Here is a 19,260-nt window from a genome sequence, read left to right as displayed (position 1 = left end):
GGGTGAGTGAGTGGGTGAGTGGTGAGTGAGTGAGTGAGTGAGTGAGTGGGTGAGTGGGTGAGTGAGTGAGTGAGTGGGTGGGTGACTGAGTGAGTGAGTGAGTGAGTGGGTGAGTGAGTGGGTGGGTGGGTGACTGAGTGAGTGAGTGGGTGAGTGAGTGAGTGAGTGGGTGAGTGAGTGAGTGGGTGGGTGGGTGACTGAGTGAGTGAGTGAGTGGGTGAGTGAGTGGGTGAGTGAGTGAGTGAGTGGGTGGGTGACTGAGTGAGTGAGTGGGTGACTGAGTGAGTGGGTGAGTGAGTGGGTGAGTGAGTGGGTGAGTGGGTGAGTGAGTGAGTGAGTGGGTGGGTGGGTGACTGAGTGAGTGGGTGAGTGAGTGGGTGAGTGGGTGAGTGAGTGGGTGAGTGAGTGAGTGGGTGGGTGGGTGACTGAGTGAGTGAGTGAGTGAGTGAGTGGGTGGTGGTGACTGAGTGAGTGAGTGAGTGGGTGAGTGAGTGGGTGAGTGAGTGAGTGGGTGGGTGAGTGAGTGAGTGAGTGGGTGAGTGAGTGGGTGAGTGAGTGAGTGGGTGGGTGACTGAGTGAGTGAGTGAGTGGGTGAGTGAGTGAGGTGAGTGAGTGGGTGAGTGGGTGAGTGAGTGAGTGAGTGAGTGGGTGAGTGGGTGAGTGAGTGAGTGGGTGGGTGACTGAGTGAGTGAGTGAGTGGGTGAGTGAGTGGGTGGTGGGTGACTGAGTGAGTGAGGGTGAGTGAGTGAGTGAGTGAGTGGGTGAGTGGGTGAGTGAGTGAGTGAGTGGGTGGGTGACTGAGTGAGTGAGTGAGTGGGTGAGTGGGTGGGTGGGTGACTGAGTGAGTGGGTGAGTGAGTGGGTGAGTGGGTGAGTGAGTGGGTGAGTGAGTGAGTGGGTGGGTGGTGACTGAGTGAGTGAGTGAGTGAGTGAGTGAGTGGGTGGGTGGGTGACTGAGTGAGTGAGTGAGTGGGTGAGTGAGTGGGTGAGTGAGTGAGTGGTGGGTGAGTGAGTGAGTGGGTGAGTGAGTGGTGAGTGAGTGAGTGGGTGGGTGACTGAGTGAGTGAGTGAGTGGGTGAGTGAGGTGAGTGAGTGGGTGAGTGGGTGAGTGAGTGAGTGAGTGAGTGGGTGAGTGGGTGAGTGAGTGAGTGAGTGGGGTGGGTGACTGAGTGAGTGAGTGAGTGGGTGAGTGAGTGGGTGGGTGGGTGACTGAGTGAGTGAGTGGGTGAGTGAGTGAGTGAGTGAGTGGGTGAGTGGGTGAGTGAGTGAGTGAGTGGGTGGGTGACTGAGTGAGTGAGTGAGTGGGTGAGTGAGTGGGTGGGTGGGTGACTGAGTGAGTGAGTGGGTGAGTGAGTGAGTGAGTGAGTGGGTGAGTGGGTGAGTGAGTGAGTGAGTGGGTGGGTGACTGAGTGAGTGAGTGAGTGGGTGAGTGAGTGGGTGAGTGGGTGAGTGAGTGGGTGGGTGGGTGACTGAGTGAGTGAGTGAGTGGGTGAGTGAGTGGGTGGGTGGGTGACTGAGTGAGTGAGTGGGTGAGTGAGTGAGTGAGTGAGTGAGTGAGTGAGTGAGTGAGTGGGTGAGTGGGTGAGTGAGTGAGTGAGTGGGTGGGTGACTGAGTGAGTGAGTGAGGTGGGTGAGTGAGTGGGTGGGTGGGTGACTGAGTGAGTGAGTGGGTGAGTGAGTGAGTGAGTGAGTGAGTGAGTGGGTGAGTGAGTGGGTGGGTGGGTGACTGAGTGAGTGGGTGGGTGAGTGAGTGAGTGAGTGAGTGAGTGAGTGAGTGAGTGAGTGGGTGAGTGAGTGGGTGGGTGGGTGACTGAGTGAGTGAGTGGGTGAGTGAGTGAGTGAGTGAGTGGGTGAGTGAGTGAGTGAGTGGGTGAGTGAGTGGGTGGGTGGGTGACTGAGTGAGTGAGTGGGTGAGTGAGTGGGTGGGTGGGTGACTGAGTGAGTGAGTGGGTGAGTGAGTGGGTGAGTGGGTTTGCAGGTGAGCCAACATCCTCACAACCTCACCCATATATGTCTCTCTCTGTGTGTCTCTGTGTCTCTCTCAGTGTCTCTCTCTGTGTCTCTCTCAGTGTCTCTGTGTCTCTCTCAGTGTCTCTCTCTGTCTCTCTCTGTGTGTATCTGTGTCTCTCTCAGTGTCTCTCTCTGTGTCTCTGTGTCTCTCTCAGTGTCTCTCTCTGTGTGTATCTGTGTCTCTCTCTCTCTCTCTGTCTCTGTGTCTCAGTGTCTGTGCTTCTCCCTGTCTCTCTCCCTGTCTCTCCCCCTGTCCCGCTCCCTGTCCCGCTCCCTGCGGGAGAGCTCCCAGTGTCTCTCTCTCAGTCTCTCTCTCTCTCAGTGTCTCTCTGTGTGTCTCTGTGTCTCTCTGTGTGTCTCAGTGTCTGTGCTTCTCCCTGTCTCTCTCCCTGTCTCTCCCCCTGTCCCGCTCCCTGTCCCGCTCCCTGCGGGAGAGCTCCCAGTGTCTCTTTCTCTGTGTCCCTCTGTGTGTCTCAGTGTCTGTGCTTCTCCCTGTCTCTCTCCCTGTCTCTCTCCCTGTCTCTCTCCCTGTCTCTCCCCCTGTCCCGCTCCCTGTCCCGCTCCCTGCGGGAGAGCTCCCAGTGTCTCTTTCTCTGTGTCCCTCTGTGTGTCTCAGTGTCTGTGCTTCTCCCTGTCTCTCTCCCTGTCTCTCTCCCTGTCTCTCTCCCTGTCTCTCCCCCTGTCCCGCTCCCTGTCCCGCTCCCTGCGGGAGAGCTCCCAGTGTCTCTTTCTCTGTGTCCCTCTGTGTGTCTCAGTGTCTGTGCTTCTCCCTGTCTCTCTCCCTGTCTCTCTCCCTGTCTCTCTCCCTGTCTCTCTCCCTGTCTCTCCCCCTGTCCCGCTCCCTGTCCCGCTCCCTGCGGGACAGCTCCCCGCCGCCGCCGCCGCCCCTCTTGCCGAACTCCCCCAGGGTTTGGGTGCGACGCAGGAAATCGTCCACGCGGGAGTCGTAGTCCTACGCAGAGACACATTGTAGAGAGACATTGTAGAGAGACAGAGACACGCACAGAGACACGCACAGAGACACATTGTAGAGACACAGAGACACGCACAGAGACACGCGCAGAGACACGCGCAGAGACACATTGTAGAGACACAGAGACACATTGTAGAGACACATTGTAGAGACACAGAGACACATTGTAGAGACACAGAGACACGCACAGAGACACGCACAGAGACACGCTGTAGAGACACATTGTAGAGACACATTGTAGAGACACAGAGACACGCACAGAGACACATTGTAGAGACACATTGTAGAGACACAGAGACACGCACAGAGACACATTGTAGAGACACATTGTAGAGACACATTGTAGAGACACAGAGACACGCACAGAGACACGCGGAGACACATTGTAGAGACACATTGTAGAGACACATTGTAGAGACACAGAGACACGCACAGAGACACATTGTAGAGACACATTGTAGAGACACAGAGACACATTGTAGAGACACATTGTAGAGACACAGAGACACATTGTAGAGACACATTGTAGAGACACAGAGACACGCACAGAGACACATTGTAGAGACACATTGTAGAGACACATTGTAGAGACACAGAGACACGCACAGAGACACGCGGAGACACATTGTAGAGACACATTGTAGAGACACATTGTAGAGACACAGAGACACGCACAGAGACATCATATAGACACAGAGACACACAGACACACAGAGACACACAGAGACACACAGAGACACACAGACACACAGAGACACAGACACACAGACACAGAGAGAGACACAGAGAGAGACACAGAGAGAGAGACAGAGAGACAGAAGTAATGACAGGGGAGTCAGCCTGCAGTGTGAGTGGACTAGTGGCCACGGGAGGTAATGACAGGGGAGTCAGCCTGCAGTGCGAGTGGACTAGTGGCCACGGGAGGTAATGACAGGGGAGTCAGCCTGCAGTGTGAGTGGACTAGTGGCCACGGGAGGTGATGACAGGGGAGTCAGCCTGCAGTGCGAGTGGACTAGTGGCCACGGGAGGTAATGACAGGGGAGTCAGCCTGCAGTGCGAGTGGACTAGTGGCCACGGGAGGTAATGACAGGGGAGTCAGCCTGCAGTGTGAGTGGACTAGTGGCCACGGGAGGTAATGACAGAGGAGTCAGCCTGCAGTGCGAGTGGACTAGTGGCCACGGGAGGTAATGACAGAGGAGTCAGCCTGCAGTGCGAGTGGACTAGTGGCCACGGGAGGTAATGACAGGGGAGTCAGCCTGCAGTGTGAGTGGACTAGTGGCCACGGGAGGTAGTGACAGGGGAGTCAGCCTGCAGTGCGAGTGGACTAGTGGCCACGGGAGGTAGTGACAGGGGAGTCAGCCTGCAGTGCGAGTGGACTAGTGGCCACGGGAGGTAGTGACAGGGGAGTCAGCCTGCAGTGCGAGTGGACTAGTGGCCACGGGAGGTAATGACAGGGGAGTCAGCCTGCAGTGTGAGTGGACTAGTGGCCACGGGAGGTAATGACAGAGGAGTCAGCCTGCAGTGCGAGTGGACTGGTGGCCACGGGAGGTGATGACAGGGGAGTCAGCCTGCAGTGCGAGTGGACTGGTGGCCACGGGAGGTAATGACAGGGGAGTCAGCCTGCAGTGCGAGTGGACTGGTGGCCACGGGAGGTGATGACAGGGGAGTCAGCCTGCAGTGCGAGTGGACTGGTGGCCACGGGAGGTAATGACAGGGGAGTCAGCCTGCAGTGCGAGTGGACTGGTGGCCACGGGAGGTGATGACAGGGGAGTCAGCCTGCAGTGCGAGTGGACTGGTGGCCACGGGAGGTAATGACAGGGGAGTCAGCCTGCAGTGTGAGTGGACTAGTGGCCACGGGAGGTAATGACAGGGGAGTCAGCCTGCAGTGCGAGTGGACTGGTGGCCACGGGAGGTGATGACAGGGGAGTCAGCCTGCAGTGCGAGTGGACTGGTGGCCACGGGAGGTAATGACAGGGGAGTCAGCCTGCAGTGTGAGTGGACTAGTGGCCACGGGAGGTAATGACAGGGGAGTCAGCCTGCAGTGCGAGTGGACTGGTGGCCACGGGAGGTGATGACAGGGGAGTCAGCCTGCAGTGCGAGTGGACTGGTGGCCACGGGAGGTAATGACAGGGGAGTCAGCCTGCAGTGTGAGTGGACTAGTGGCCACGGGAGGTAATGACAGGGGAGTCAGCCTGCAGTGTGAGTGGACTGGTGGCCACGGGAGGTAATGACAGGGGAGTCAGCCTGCGGTGTGAGTGGACTAGTGGCCACGGGAGGTAGTGACAGGGGAGTCAGCCTGCAGTGCGAGTGGACTGGTGGCCAAGGGAGGTACTGGTTGTGAAGGGACTAGTTAGTAGAAGTAGTTAGTAGTATTTCGATTTAAAGCTTTCGTGACTGCAGGGATTCATCTTCTTGGTTCTTTCGGTAAAGTCATAACGTAGAAGGGAAGTAATAAAATAATAAAACATAATAAAATACAATTCTCACGACGTTTCGGCCACAACGCAAGCAGCCGTCCTCAGGTGAAGAACAGGTCTGTCGGAAAGACAGCCTGGTGGTGCTCGTTCAGACGCTGTCTTTGCGACAGACCTGTTCTTCTGAACACCACCAAGCTTGGCAGCGTATATTTAAGTATATATTTAAGTATATACGCTGACAAGCTTGGTGGTGCTCGTTCAGACGCTGTCTTTGCGACAGACCTGTTCTTCTGAACACCACCAAGCTTGGCAGCGTATATTTAAGTATATATTTAAGTATATACGCTGCCAAGCTTGGTGGTGCTCATTCAGACGCTGTCTTTGCGACAGACCTGTTCTCCTGAACACCACCAAGCTTGGCAGCGTATATTTAAGTATATATTTAAGTAGATACGCTGCCAAGCCTGGTGGTGTTTCATTCAGACGCTGTCTTTCCGACAGACCTGTTTCTTCACCCGAGGACGGCTGCTTGCGTTGTGGCCGAAACGTCGTGAGAATTGTATTATTTTATTATGTTTTATTTTCATTATTTTATTATTTCCCTTCTACGTGACGACTTTACCGAAAGGACCAAGAAGATAGTTTGTAGTAGTGAGTACGAGCCCTAGTCAGTAGGAGTCAGTAGGAGTAGTTAGCAATTAGTAGAGGTGGGACAAAGTCATTGTTATGCAAGTCCAAGTCGAGTCGCAAGTCATCAAATTCATGACTCGAGTCTGACTCGAGTCCAAGTCACATGACTCGAGTCCACATCTCATAGGTGGGACAAAGTCATTGTTATGCAAGTCCAAGTCGAGTCGCAAGTCATCAAATTCATGACTCGAGTCTGACTCGAGTCCAAGTCACATGACTCGAGTCCACATCTCATAGGTGGGACAAAGTCATTGTTATGCAAGTCCAAGTCGCAAGTCATCAAATTCATGACTCGAGTCTGACTCGAGTCCAAGTCACATGACTCGAGTCCACATCTCATAGGTGGGACAAAGTCATTGTTATGCAAGTCCAAGTCGAGTCGCAAGTCATCAAATTCATGACTCGAGTCTGACTCGAGTCCAAGTCACATGACTCGAGTCCACATCTCATAGGTGGGACAAAGTCATTGTTATGCAAGTCCAAGTCGAGTCGCAAGTCATCAAATTCATGACTCGAGTCTGACTCGAGTCCAAGTCACATGACTCGAGTCCACATCTCATAGGTGGGACAAAGTCATTGTTATGCAAGTCCAAGTCGAGTCGCAAGTCATCAAATTCATGACTCGAGTCTGACTCGAGTCCAAGTCACATGACTCGAGTCCACATCTCATAGGTGGGACAAAGTCATTGTTATGCAAGTCCAAGTCGAGTCGCAAGTCATCAAATTCATGACTCGAGTCTGACTCGAGTCCAAGTCACATGACTCGAGTCCACATCTCATAGGTGGGACAAAGTCATTGTTATGCAAGTCCAAGTCGAGTCGCAAGTCATCAAATTCATGACTCGAGTCTGACTCGAGTCCAAGTCACATGACTCGAGTCCACATCTCATAGGTGGGACAAAGTCATTGTTATGCAAGTCCAAGTCGAGTCGCAAGTCATCAAATTCATGACTCGAGTCTGACTCGAGTCCAAGTCACATGACTCGAGTCCACACCTCATAGGTGGGACAAAGTCATTGTTATGCAAGTCCAAGTCGAGTCGCAAGTCATCAAATTCATGACTCGAGTCTGACTCGAGTCCAAGTCACATGACTCGAGTCCACATCTCATAGGTGGGACAAAGTCATTGTTATGCAAGTCCAAGTCGAGTCGCAAGTCATCAAATTCATGACTCGAGTCTGACTCGAGTCCAAGTCACATGACTCGAGTCCACACCTCTGGTAATTAGTACTACAAGTTAGTACTAGTTAGTCCGTAGTGGTGGTGGTGGTGGTGAGGCTGTGTGCGCCTTACCCCTCCGTGCCAGTTGTGAGGGGGTCCAATACTGCGACTGTATTCGCGCATGTAGTCCTTGTACGACTACACACAGACACACACACAGTTACACACAGATAGACACACACAGTTACACAGACACACACACATAGACACACAGTTAGACTCACACACAGACACACACACACATAGACACAGACACACACACAGACACACACACACAGACACACGTACACACAAGCTCACACACACGCACACACACCTACACGCACACCTACACACAGCTAACATACACGTACACACACACACCTACACACACACCTAAACACACGTACACACAAACGTACACACCTACACACACACCTACACACACACCTACACACACCTACACACACACCTACACACACACCTACACACACGTACACACAAGCACACACACACACCTACACACACGTACACACAAACGTACACACATGCACACACACACACCTACACACACGTACACACAAACGTACACACAAGCACACACACACACCTACACACACACCTACACACACACCTACACACACACCTACACACACGTACACACACGTACACACAAGCACACACACACACCTACACACACGTACACACACACGTACACACACACACACCTACACACACACGTACACACACACCTACACACACGCGTACACACACACCTACACACACGTACACACATGCACACACACAAACGTACACACACACACGTACACACACACACCTACACACACACGTACACACACGTACACACATGCACACACACACACCTACACACACACACCTACACACACACCTACACACACGTACACACAAACGTACACACATGCACACATGCACCTACACACACACCTACACACACACCTACACACACGTACACACAAACGTACACACATGCACACACACACACACACGCACACACACACCTACACACACACGTACACACACACACCTACACACACACATGTATGCACACACACTCAGTACTCACCCCACTCAGTAATATCTCCCTTCGAACTCCTCCAAAGCGCCTGACAGGAGACAAAGAGACAATCTTATTGGTACCCCCCCTAGGAAAGATGGCCACCCTCACACCCCCCTAGGTAAGATGGCCACCCTCAACCCCCCTAGGTAAGATGGCCACCCTCACCACCCTAGGTAAGATGGCCACCCTCACCACCCTAAGTAAGATGGCCACCCTCACCCCCCCCCTAGGTAAGATGGCCACCCTCACACCCACCCCCCTAGGTAAGATGGCCACCCTCACCCCCCTAGGTAAGATGGCCACCCTCACCCCCTAGGTAAGATGGCCACCCTCACCCCCCTAAGTAAGATGGCCACCCTCACCCCCTAGGTAAGATGGCCACCCTCACCACCCCCCTAAGTAAGATGGCCACCCTCACCCTCTAGGTAAGATGGCCACCCTCACCACCCCCCTAAGTAAGATGGCCACCCTCACCACCCTAGGTAAGATGGCCACCCTCGCCACCCTAGGTAAGATGGCCACCCTCACCCCACCCCTAGGTAAGATGGCCACCCTCACACCCACCCCCCCTAGGTAAGATGGCCACCCTCACCCCGCTAGGTAAGATGGCCACCCTCAACCCCCTAGGTAAGATGGCCACCCTCAACCCCCTAGGTAAGATGGCCACCCTCACCCCCCTAGGTAAGATGGCCATCCTCACCCCCCTAGGTAAGATGGCCATCCTCACCCCCCTAAGATGGCCACCCTCACCCCCTAGGTAAGATGGCCACCCTCACCACCCCCCTAAGTAAGATGGCCACCCTCACCACCCTAGGTAAGATGGCCACCCTCACCACCCTAGGTAAGATGGCCACCCTCACCCCCCCTAGGTAAGATGGCCACCCTCACCCCCCTAGGTAAGATGGCCACCCTCACCCCCCTAGGTAAGATGGCCACCCTCACCCCCCTAGGTAATATGGCCACCCTCAATCCCCCCTAGGTAAGATGGCCACCCTCACCCCCCTAGGTAAGATGGCCACCCTCACCCCCCCTATGTAAGATGGCCACCCTCACCCCCCCTATGTAAGATGGCCACCCTCACCCCCTATGTAAGATGGCCACCCTCACCCCCCCTATGTAAGATGGCCACCCTCACCCCCCCCTAGGTAAGATGGCCACCCTCACCCCCTAGGTAAGATGGCCACCCTCACCCCCCTCAGTAAGATGGCCACCCTAACCCCCCCTATGTAAGATGGCCACCCTCACCCCCCCTATGTAAGATGGCCACCCTCACCCCCCCCCCCCTAGGTAAGATGGCCACCCTCACCCCCTAGGTAAGATGGCCACCCTCACCCCCTAGGTAAGATGGCCACCTTCAACCCCCTAGGTAAGATGGCCACCCTCACCCCCTAGGTAAGATGGCCACCCTCACCCCCTAGGTAAGATGGCCACCCTCACCCCCCTCGGTAAGATGGCCACCCTCACCCCCCCTATGTAAGATGGCCACCCTCACCCCCCCTATGTAAGATGGCCACCCTCACCCCCCCCCCCTAGGTAAGATGGCCACCCTCACCCCCTAGGTAAGATGGCCACCCTCACCCCCTAGGTAAGATGGCCACCCTCACCCCCTAGGTAAGATGGCCACCCTCACCCCCTAGGTAAGATGGCCACCCTCACCCCCTAGGTAAGATGGCCACCCTCACCCCCTAGGTAAGATGGCCACCCTCACCCCCTAGGTAAGATGGCCACCCTCACCCCCCTAAGTAAGATGGCCACCCTCACCCCCTAGGTAAGATGGCCACCCTCACCACCCCCCTAAGTAAGATGGCCACCCTCACCCTCTAGGTAAGATGGCCACCCTCACCACCCCCCTAAGTAAGATGGCCACCCTCACCACCCTAGGTAAGATGGCCACCCTCGCCACCCTAGGTAAGATGGCCACCCTCACCCCACCCCTAGGTAAGATGGCCACCCTCACACCCACCCCCCCTAGGTAAGATGGCCACCCTCACCCCGCTAGGTAAGATGGCCACCCTCAACCCCCTAGGTAAGATGGCCACCCTCAACCCCCTAGGTAAGATGGCCACCCTCACCCCCCTAGGTAAGATGGCCATCCTCACCCCCCTAAGATGGCCACCCTCACCCCCTAGGTAAGATGGCCACCCTCACCACCCCCCTAAGTAAGATGGCCACCCTCACCACCCTAGGTAAGATGGCCACCCTCACCACCCTAGGTAAGATGGCCACCCTCACCCCCCCTAGGTAAGATGGCCACCCTCACCCCCCTAGGTAAGATGGCCACCCTCACCCCCCTAGGTAAGATGGCCACCCTCACCCCCCTAGGTAATATGGCCACCCTCAATCCCCCCTAGGTAAGATGGCCACCCTCACCCCCCTAGGTAAGATGGCCACCCTCACCCCCCCTATGTAAGATGGCCACCCTCACCCCCCCTATGTAAGATGGCCACCCTCACCCCCTATGTAAGATGGCCACCCTCACCCCCCCTATGTAAGATGGCCACCCTCACCCCCCCCTAGGTAAGATGGCCACCCTCACCCCCTAGGTAAGATGGCCACCCTCACCCCCCTCGGTAAGATGGCCACCCTAACCCCCCCTATGTAAGATGGCCACCCTCACCCCCCCTATGTAAGATGGCCACCCTCACCCCCCCCCCCTAGGTAAGATGGCCACCCTCACCCCCTAGGTAAGATGGCCACCCTCACCCCCTAGGTAAGATGGCCACCTTCAACCCCCTAGGTAAGATGGCCACCCTCACCCCCTAGGTAAGATGGCCACCCTCACCCCCTAGGTAAGATGGCCACCCTCACCCCCTAGGTAAGATGGCCACCCTCACCCCCCCTATGTAATATGGCCACCCTCACCCCCTAGGTAAGATGGCCACCCTCACCCCCCCTAGGTAAGATGGCCACCCTCACCCCCCCTAGGTAAGATGGCCACCCTCACCCCCCCTATGTAAGATGGCCACCCTCACCCCCCCTAGGTAAGATGGCCACCCTCACCCCCCCTATGTAAGATGGCCACCCTCACCCCCCCTAGGTAATATGGCCACCCTCACCCCCCCTAGGTAAGATGGCCACCCTCATGTGTGATTGGGGGAGCAAGTGAAGAGTCTGGCTCAGGGTGCGGTGTGAGGGCCCGACTCACCGCTCCATGTCGCCGTAGCTCATGTAGCTTCCTGTGGGAGACACAGGGTCACTGGTCAGTCCACACAGTGTAGTGTATAATGTAGTAGTGTATAGTGTAGTAGTGTATAGTGTAGTGTATAGTGTAGTGTATAGTGTAGTGTGTAGTGTAGTGTATAGTGTAGTAGTGTATAGTGTAGTAGTGTATAGTGTAGTGTATAGTGTAGTGTATAGTGTATAGTGTAGTGTATAGTGTAGTAGTGTATAGTGTAGTGTGTAGTAGTGTATAGTGTGTAGTGTAGTGTATAGTAGTATATAGTGTAGTGTGTAGTGTAGTAGTGTAGTGTATAGTGTGTAGTGTATAGTGTAGTATGTAGTGTATAGTAGTGTATAGTGTGTAGTGTATAGTGTAGTATGTAGTGTATAGTAGTGTATAGTGTAGTGTAGTATGTAGTGTATAGTGTAGTGTAGAGTGTAGTATGTAGTGTATAGTAGTGTATAGTGTAGTGTATAGTGTAGTGTATAGTGTAGTATGTAGTGTATAGTAGTGTATAGTGTAGTGTAGAGTGTAGTGTATAATGTAGTGTATAGTAGTGTAGTAAGTAGTGTATAGTATGTAGACTATCACCGTGTCTGGCTACATATTCGAGTCGTTGTCGTTTGCGACTTGGGAGGTCGTCAGCCTCATCCTCATAGACACGCCGCCTATGAGGGCAGACACACACCACGTGACACACACACACCACGTGACACACACACACACCACGTGACACACACACACACCACGTGACACACACACACACCACGTGACACACACACACCACGTGACACACACACACACACCACGTGACACACACACCACGTGACACACACACACCACGTGACACACACACACACCACGTGACACACAGTCACATACACCACGTGACACACACACCACGTGACACACACACCACGTGACACACACACACCACGTGACACACACACCACGTGACACACACACCACGTGACACACACACACCACGTGACACACACAGTCACATACACCACGTGACACACACACCACGTGACACACACACACCACGTGACACACAGTCACATACACCACGTGACACACACACCACGTGACACACACACACCACGTGACACACACACACCACGTGACACACACACACCACGTGACACACACACCACGTGACACACACACCACGTGACACACACACACACCACGTGACACACACAGTCACATACACCACGTGACACACACACCACGTTACACACACACACACCACGTGACACACACACCACGTGACACACACACCACGTGACACACACACCACGTGACACACACACCACGTGACACACACACACCACGTGACACACACAGTCACATACACCACGTGACACACACACCACGTGACACACACACCACGTGACACACACAGTCACATACACCACGTGACACACACACACCACGTGACACACACACACCACGTGACACACACACCACGTGACACACACACACCACGTGACACACACACACCACGTGACACACACACCACGTGACACACACACCACGTGACACACACACACCACGTGACACACACACACCACGTGACACACACACACCACGTGACACACACAGTGACATACACACACCACGTGACACACACAGTGACACACACACACCACGTGACACAGTGACACACACAGTGACACACACACACCACGTGACACACACCACATGACACACACACACACACCACGTGACACACACGTCACACACACCCACAGACCCACACACACGCAGACACACACCACATACACTACACACCACACAATACACCACGCCCCCTGTAACGTACCATACCATCTCATCTGTACCATCTCATCTGAACCATCTCATCTGAACCATCTCATCTGAACCATCTCATCTGAACCATCTCATCTGAACCATCTCATCTGAACCATCTCATCTGAACCATCTCATCAGAACCATCTCATCTGAACCATCTCATCTGAACCATCTCATCTGAACCATCTCATCTGAACCATCTCATCAGAACCATCTCATCTGAACCATCTCATCTGAACCATCTCATCTGAACCATCTCATCTGAACCATCTCATCTGTACCATCTCATCTGAACCATCTCATCTGAACCATCTCATCTGAACCATCTCATCTGAACCATCTCATCTGAACCATCTCATCTGTACCATCTCATCTGAACCATCTCATCTGAACCATCTCATCTGTACCATCTCATCTGAACCATCTCATCTGAACCATCTCATCTGTAACATCTCATCTGAACCATCTCATCTGAACCATCTCATCTGAACCATCTCATCTGAACCATCTCATCTGTAACATCTCATCTGAACCATCTGATCTGAACCATCTCATCTGAACCATCTCATCTGAACCATCTCATCTGTAACATCTCATCTGAACCATCTCATCTGAACCATCTCATCTGAACCATCTCATCTGAACCATCTCATCTGAACCATCTCATCTGAACCATCTCATCTGTACCATCTCATCTGAACCATCTCATCTGTACCATCTCATCTGAACCATCTCATCTGTAACATCTCATCTGAACCATCTCATCTGTACCATCTCATCTGAACCATCTCATCTGTACCATCTCATCTGAACCATCTCATCTGTACCATCTCATCTGAACCATCTCATCTGAACCATCTCATCTGAACCATCTCATCTGTACCATCTCATCTGAACCATCTCATCTGAACCATCTCATCTGTACCATCTCATCTGAACCATCTCATCTGAACCATCTCATCTGTACCATCTCATCTGTACCATCTCATCTGAACCATCTCATCTGAACCATCTCATCTGAACCATCTCATCTGAACCATCTCATCTGTACCATCTCATCTGAACCATCTCATCTGAACCATCTCATCTGAACCATCTCATCTGAACCATCTCATCTGAACCATCTCATCTGTACCATCTCATCTGTACCATCTCATCTGTACCATCTCATCTGAACCATCTCATCTGAACCATCTCATCTGAACCATCTCATCTGAACCATCTCATCTGAACCATCTCATCTGAACCATCTCATCTGAACCATCTCATCTGTACCATCTCATCTGAACCATCTCATCTGAACCATCTCATCTGTACCATCTCATCTGAACCATCTCATCTGAACCATCTCATCTGAACCATCTCATCTGTACCATCTCATCTGTACCATCTCATCTGAACCATCTCATCTGAACCATCTCATCTGAACCATCTCATCTGAACCATCTCATCTGAACCATCTCATCTGAACCATCTCATCTGTAACATCTCATCTGAACCATCTCATCTGTACCATCTCATCTGTACCATCTCATCTGTAACATCTCATCTGAACCATCTCATCTGAACCATCTCATCTGAACCATCTCATCTGAACCATCTCATCTGAACCATCTCATCTGAACCATCTCATCTGAACCATCTCATCTGAACCATCTCATCTGAACCATCTCATCTGAACCATCTCATCTGAACCATCTCATCTGAACCATCTCATCTGTACCATCTCATCTGAACCATCTCATCTGAACCATCTCATCTGAACCATCTCATCTGAACCATCTCATCTGAACCATCTCATCTGAACCATCTCATCTGTACCATCTCATCTGAACCATCTCATCTGAACCATCTCATCTGAACCATCTCATCTGAACCATCTCATCTGAACCATCTCATCTGTACCATCTCATCTGAACCATCTCATCTGAACCATCTCATCTGTACCATCTCATCTGAACCATCTCATCTGAACCATCTCATCTGTAACATCTCATCTGAACCATCTCATCTGTACCATCTCATCTGAACCATCTCATCTGAACCATCTCATCTGAACCATCTCATCTGTAACATCTCATCTAAACCATCTGATCTGAACCATCTCATCTGAACCATCTCATCTGAACCATCTCATCTGTAACATCTCATCTGAACCATCTCATCTGAACCATCTCATCTGAACCATCTCATCTGAACCATCTCATCTGAACCATCTCATCTGAACCATCTCATCTGTACCATCTCATCTGTACCATCTCATCTGAACCATCTCATCTGAACCATCTCATCTGAACCATCTCATCTGAACCATCTCATCTGAACCATCTCATCTGTAACATCTCATCTGAACCATCTCATCTGTACCATCTCATCTGTACCATCTCATCTGTAACATCTCATCTGAACCATCTCATCTGAACCATCTCATCTGAACCATCTCATCTGAACCATCTCATCTGAACCATCTCATCTGAACCATCTCATCTGAACCATCTCATCTGAACCATCTCATCTGAACCATCTCATCTGAACCATCTCATCTGAACCATCTCATCTGTACCATCTCATCTGAACCATCTCATCTGAACCATCTCATCTGAACCATCTCATCTGAACCATCTCATCTGAACCATCTCATCTGAACCATCTCATCTGTACCATCTCATCTGAACCATCTCATCTGAACCATCTCATCTGAACCATCTCATCTGAACCATCTCATCTGAACCATCTCATCTGAACCATCTCATCTGAACCATCTCATCTGAACCATCTCATCTGTACCATCTCATCTGAACCATCTCATCTGAACCATCTCATCTGAACCATCTCATCTGAACCATCTCATCTGAACCATCTCATCTGAACCATCTCATCTGAACCATCTCATCTGTAGAGTATCATCTGTACCATCTCATCTGAACCATCTCATCTGTAGAGTATCATCTGAACCATCTCATCTGTAGAGTATCATCTGTACCATCTCATCTGAACCATCTCATCTGTAGAGTATCATCTGAACCATCTCATCTGTAGAGTATCATCTGTACCATCTCATCTGTACCATCTCATCTGTAGAGTATCATCTGAACCATCTCATCTGAACCATCTCATCTGAACCATCTCATCTGAACCATCTCATCTGTAGAGTATCATCTGAACCATCTCATCTGTAGAGTATCATCTGTACCATCTCATCTGAACCATCTCATCTGTAGAGTATCATCTGAACCATCTCATCTGTAGAGTATCATCTGTACCATCTCATCTGTACCATCTCATCTGTAGAGTATCATCTGAACCATCTCATCTGAACCATCTCATCTGAACCATCTCATCTGAACCATCTCATCTGTAACATCTCATCTGAACCATCTCATCTGAACCATCTCATCTGAACCATCTCATCTGTAGAGTATCATCTGAACCATCTCATCTGAACCATCTCATCTGAACCATCTCATCTGAACCATCTCATCTGTAACATCTCATCTGAACCATCTCATCTGAACCATCTCATCTGAACCATCTCATCTGAACCATCTCATCTGTAGAGTATCATCTGTAAAAGGGTGACGGGGGGGGGGGGGGGTGACGGGGGGGGGGGGTGACGGGGGGGGGGTGACGGGGGGGGGGGGGGGGTGATGGGGGTGACGTGAAGTGTGACAAGTCCCGTGCACGAAAAATACGAAGCAAAAGCAAACATCCCACCACCATCATCATCACCATCATCACCATCACCACCAACACCATCATCACCATCACCACCAACACCATCATCACCATCACCCCCTCCCTCCCTCCTCGTAAGGCAACGTAATTCAGAGCGTGTGGTGGGGGAGAGGGAGGGGAGGGAGGGGAGGGAGGAGAGGGAGGAGAGGGAGGGGAGGGAGGAGAGGGAGGGGAGGGAGGAGAGGGAGGGGAGGGAGGGGAAGGTGGAAGGAGGAGAGGGAGGGAGGGGAGGAGGAGGAGAGGGAGGAGAGGGAGGGGAGGGAGGGGAGGGAGGAGAGGGAGGGGAGGGAGGGGAAGGTGGAAGGAGGAGAGGGAGGGGAGGGAGGAGAGGGAGGAGAGGGAGGGGAGGGAGGAGAGGGAGGGGGAGGGAGGAGAGGGAGGGGAGGGAGGGGAGGGGAGGGAGGAGAGGGGGGGGAGGGAGGGGAAGGTGGAGAGGAGAGGAGGGGAGGGAGGGAGGAGAGGGAGGAGAGGGAGGGGAGGGAGGGGAGGGAGGGGAGGGAGGAGAGGGGGGGGAGGGAGGGGAAGGTGGAGGGAGGAGAGGGAGGAGAGGCAGGGGAGGGGAGGGAGGGGAGGGAGGGGAGGGAGGGGAGGGAGGGGAGGGAGGAGAGGGAGGAGAGGGAGGAAAGGAGGGGGGAGGGAGGGGAGGGAGGGGAGAGAGGGAGGGGAGGGAGGGGAGGGAGGGGGGGAGGAGAGGGGGGAGGGGAGGGAGGGGAGGAGAGGGAGGAGAGGGAGGGGGGAGAGGGGTGGGAGGGGAGGGAGAGGAGGGAGGGGAGGGAGGAGAGGGAGGGGAGGGAGGGGAGGGAGGAGAGGGAGGGGAGAGGAGGGGAGTGGAGGGAGGAGAGGGAGGAGAGGGAGGGGGGGAGGGGAGGGAGGGGAGGGAGGGGAGGGAGGAGAAGGGGGGGGGGGAGGAGAGGGAGGGGGGGAGGGGAGGGAGGGAGGAGGGGAGGGGGGGTGGGGAGGGAGGAGAGGGAGGAGAGGGAGGGGAGGAAGTGGAGGAGAGGGAGGGGGGGAGGGGAGGGAGGGGAGGGAGGGGAGGGAGGAGAAGGGGGGGGAAGAGAGGGAGGGAGGGGAGGGAGGGAGAGGGAGGGGATTGAGGGAGTGGAGGGAGTGTGCTTTGGTACAAGTGCTGTCAGGGACGGGGGTGGTGGTGGTGTTGGTGGTGGTGGCTTCACATAACCTCTCGCTGTCCAGACCCCATCGACTCCCCGTGTCTCTCTCAGGACACGGAGAGAGACAGAGACCGACAGAATCCTCTTGGCGAGGAGGTCAAAAGTCCAAAGACGATCGCATCAAGTTGAAAACTGCCTTCGTTATCGTCCGATCAAACCACTTTCGTTCGTTGTGCCCGCATACTCTCACACTGCTCCATCGACGCCCCGCGAGTCTCTCTCAGGACGCGGCGAGAGAAAGAAACGAATCCTTCGCGAGGTGGGTAAAGTCCGAAAAACGGTCTTCCCCAAGTTGAAACGGATGCTTTGTATCGTCCGATAATCACTTTGGGTTCGCTCGTTCGCATCGTCCAATTCCATCGAGTCACCCAATACGCGGAGAGAGAGAGAACCTTGCGAGAGAGGTGGAACGTGGTGGTGGTGGTGGCGGTGGTGTGGTGGGTGGTGGCGTTTGTGTTGGTGTGGTGGTGGTGGTGTTGGTGGTGTGGGGGTGGTGGTGGTGGTGTGTGGCGTTGACGTTTGTGTTGGTCTGGTGGTGTGGTGTGGTGGTGGTGGCGGTGGTGTGGTGGTGGTGGCGGAGGTGGTGTTGGTGTGGTGTGTGGTGGTGGTGGTGAGTGGTGTGTGTGGTGGCTGTGTGGTGGCTGGTGGTGGTGGTGGTGTCGGTGGTGGTGGTTTGGTGGTCTGGTGGTGTGTGGTGGTGGTGGCGGTGGTGTGGTGGTGGTGGCGGTGGTGGAGGTGGTGATGGTGGTGGTGTGGTGGTGTGGTGGAGGTGGTGATGGTGGTAGTGGTGGTGGTGGTGGCATTGACGTTTGTATTGGTCTGGTGGTGCTGGTGGCGGTGGTTGTAGGTTGGTGGCATTGGCGTGGTGGTTTTGTGGCGATGTTGTTGTGCTGCTGTTGTGGTGGTGGCGGCGGTGGTTGTTGGTGGAGTTAGCGTCCCCCTCTCTCTCGCCTCTCTCGCGCTCACCTCCCCGGCTCTCCCCTCGGCTCT

General features: G+C 53.5%; 1 long non-coding RNA gene across 2 annotated transcripts; it reads right to left on the bottom strand.

The window, feature by feature from the left end:
• Window positions 1-1,900: 1,900 nt before the first annotated feature.
• On the bottom strand, window positions 1,901-18,848 carry LOC144955425 (uncharacterized). 2 transcript variants are annotated; one of them, XR_013641666.1, is made up of 6 exons: window positions 18,279-18,848; window positions 12,140-12,216; window positions 11,534-11,564; window positions 8,395-8,434; window positions 7,383-7,448; window positions 1,901-2,961 (listed from the first exon to the last, which is right to left on the bottom strand). It is a non-coding gene; the product is annotated as an uncharacterized LOC144955425 (long non-coding RNA). The 2 variants fall into 2 exon arrangements; XR_013641665.1 differs by lacking the exon at window positions 18,279-18,848 and having other exon boundaries at window positions 1,902-2,961; window positions 12,140-12,347.
• Window positions 18,849-19,260: the final 412 nt, after the last annotated feature.

This window comes from Lampetra fluviatilis, unplaced genomic scaffold, assembly GCF_964198595.1.
Source record: "Lampetra fluviatilis unplaced genomic scaffold, kcLamFluv1.1 SCAFFOLD_984, whole genome shotgun sequence".
Lineage (NCBI taxonomy): Eukaryota > Metazoa > Chordata > Hyperoartia > Petromyzontiformes > Petromyzontidae > Lampetra > Lampetra fluviatilis.
The sequence above is the reverse complement of the archived record's forward strand: the minus strand, read 5'-3'. Positions and strand labels throughout refer to the sequence as shown.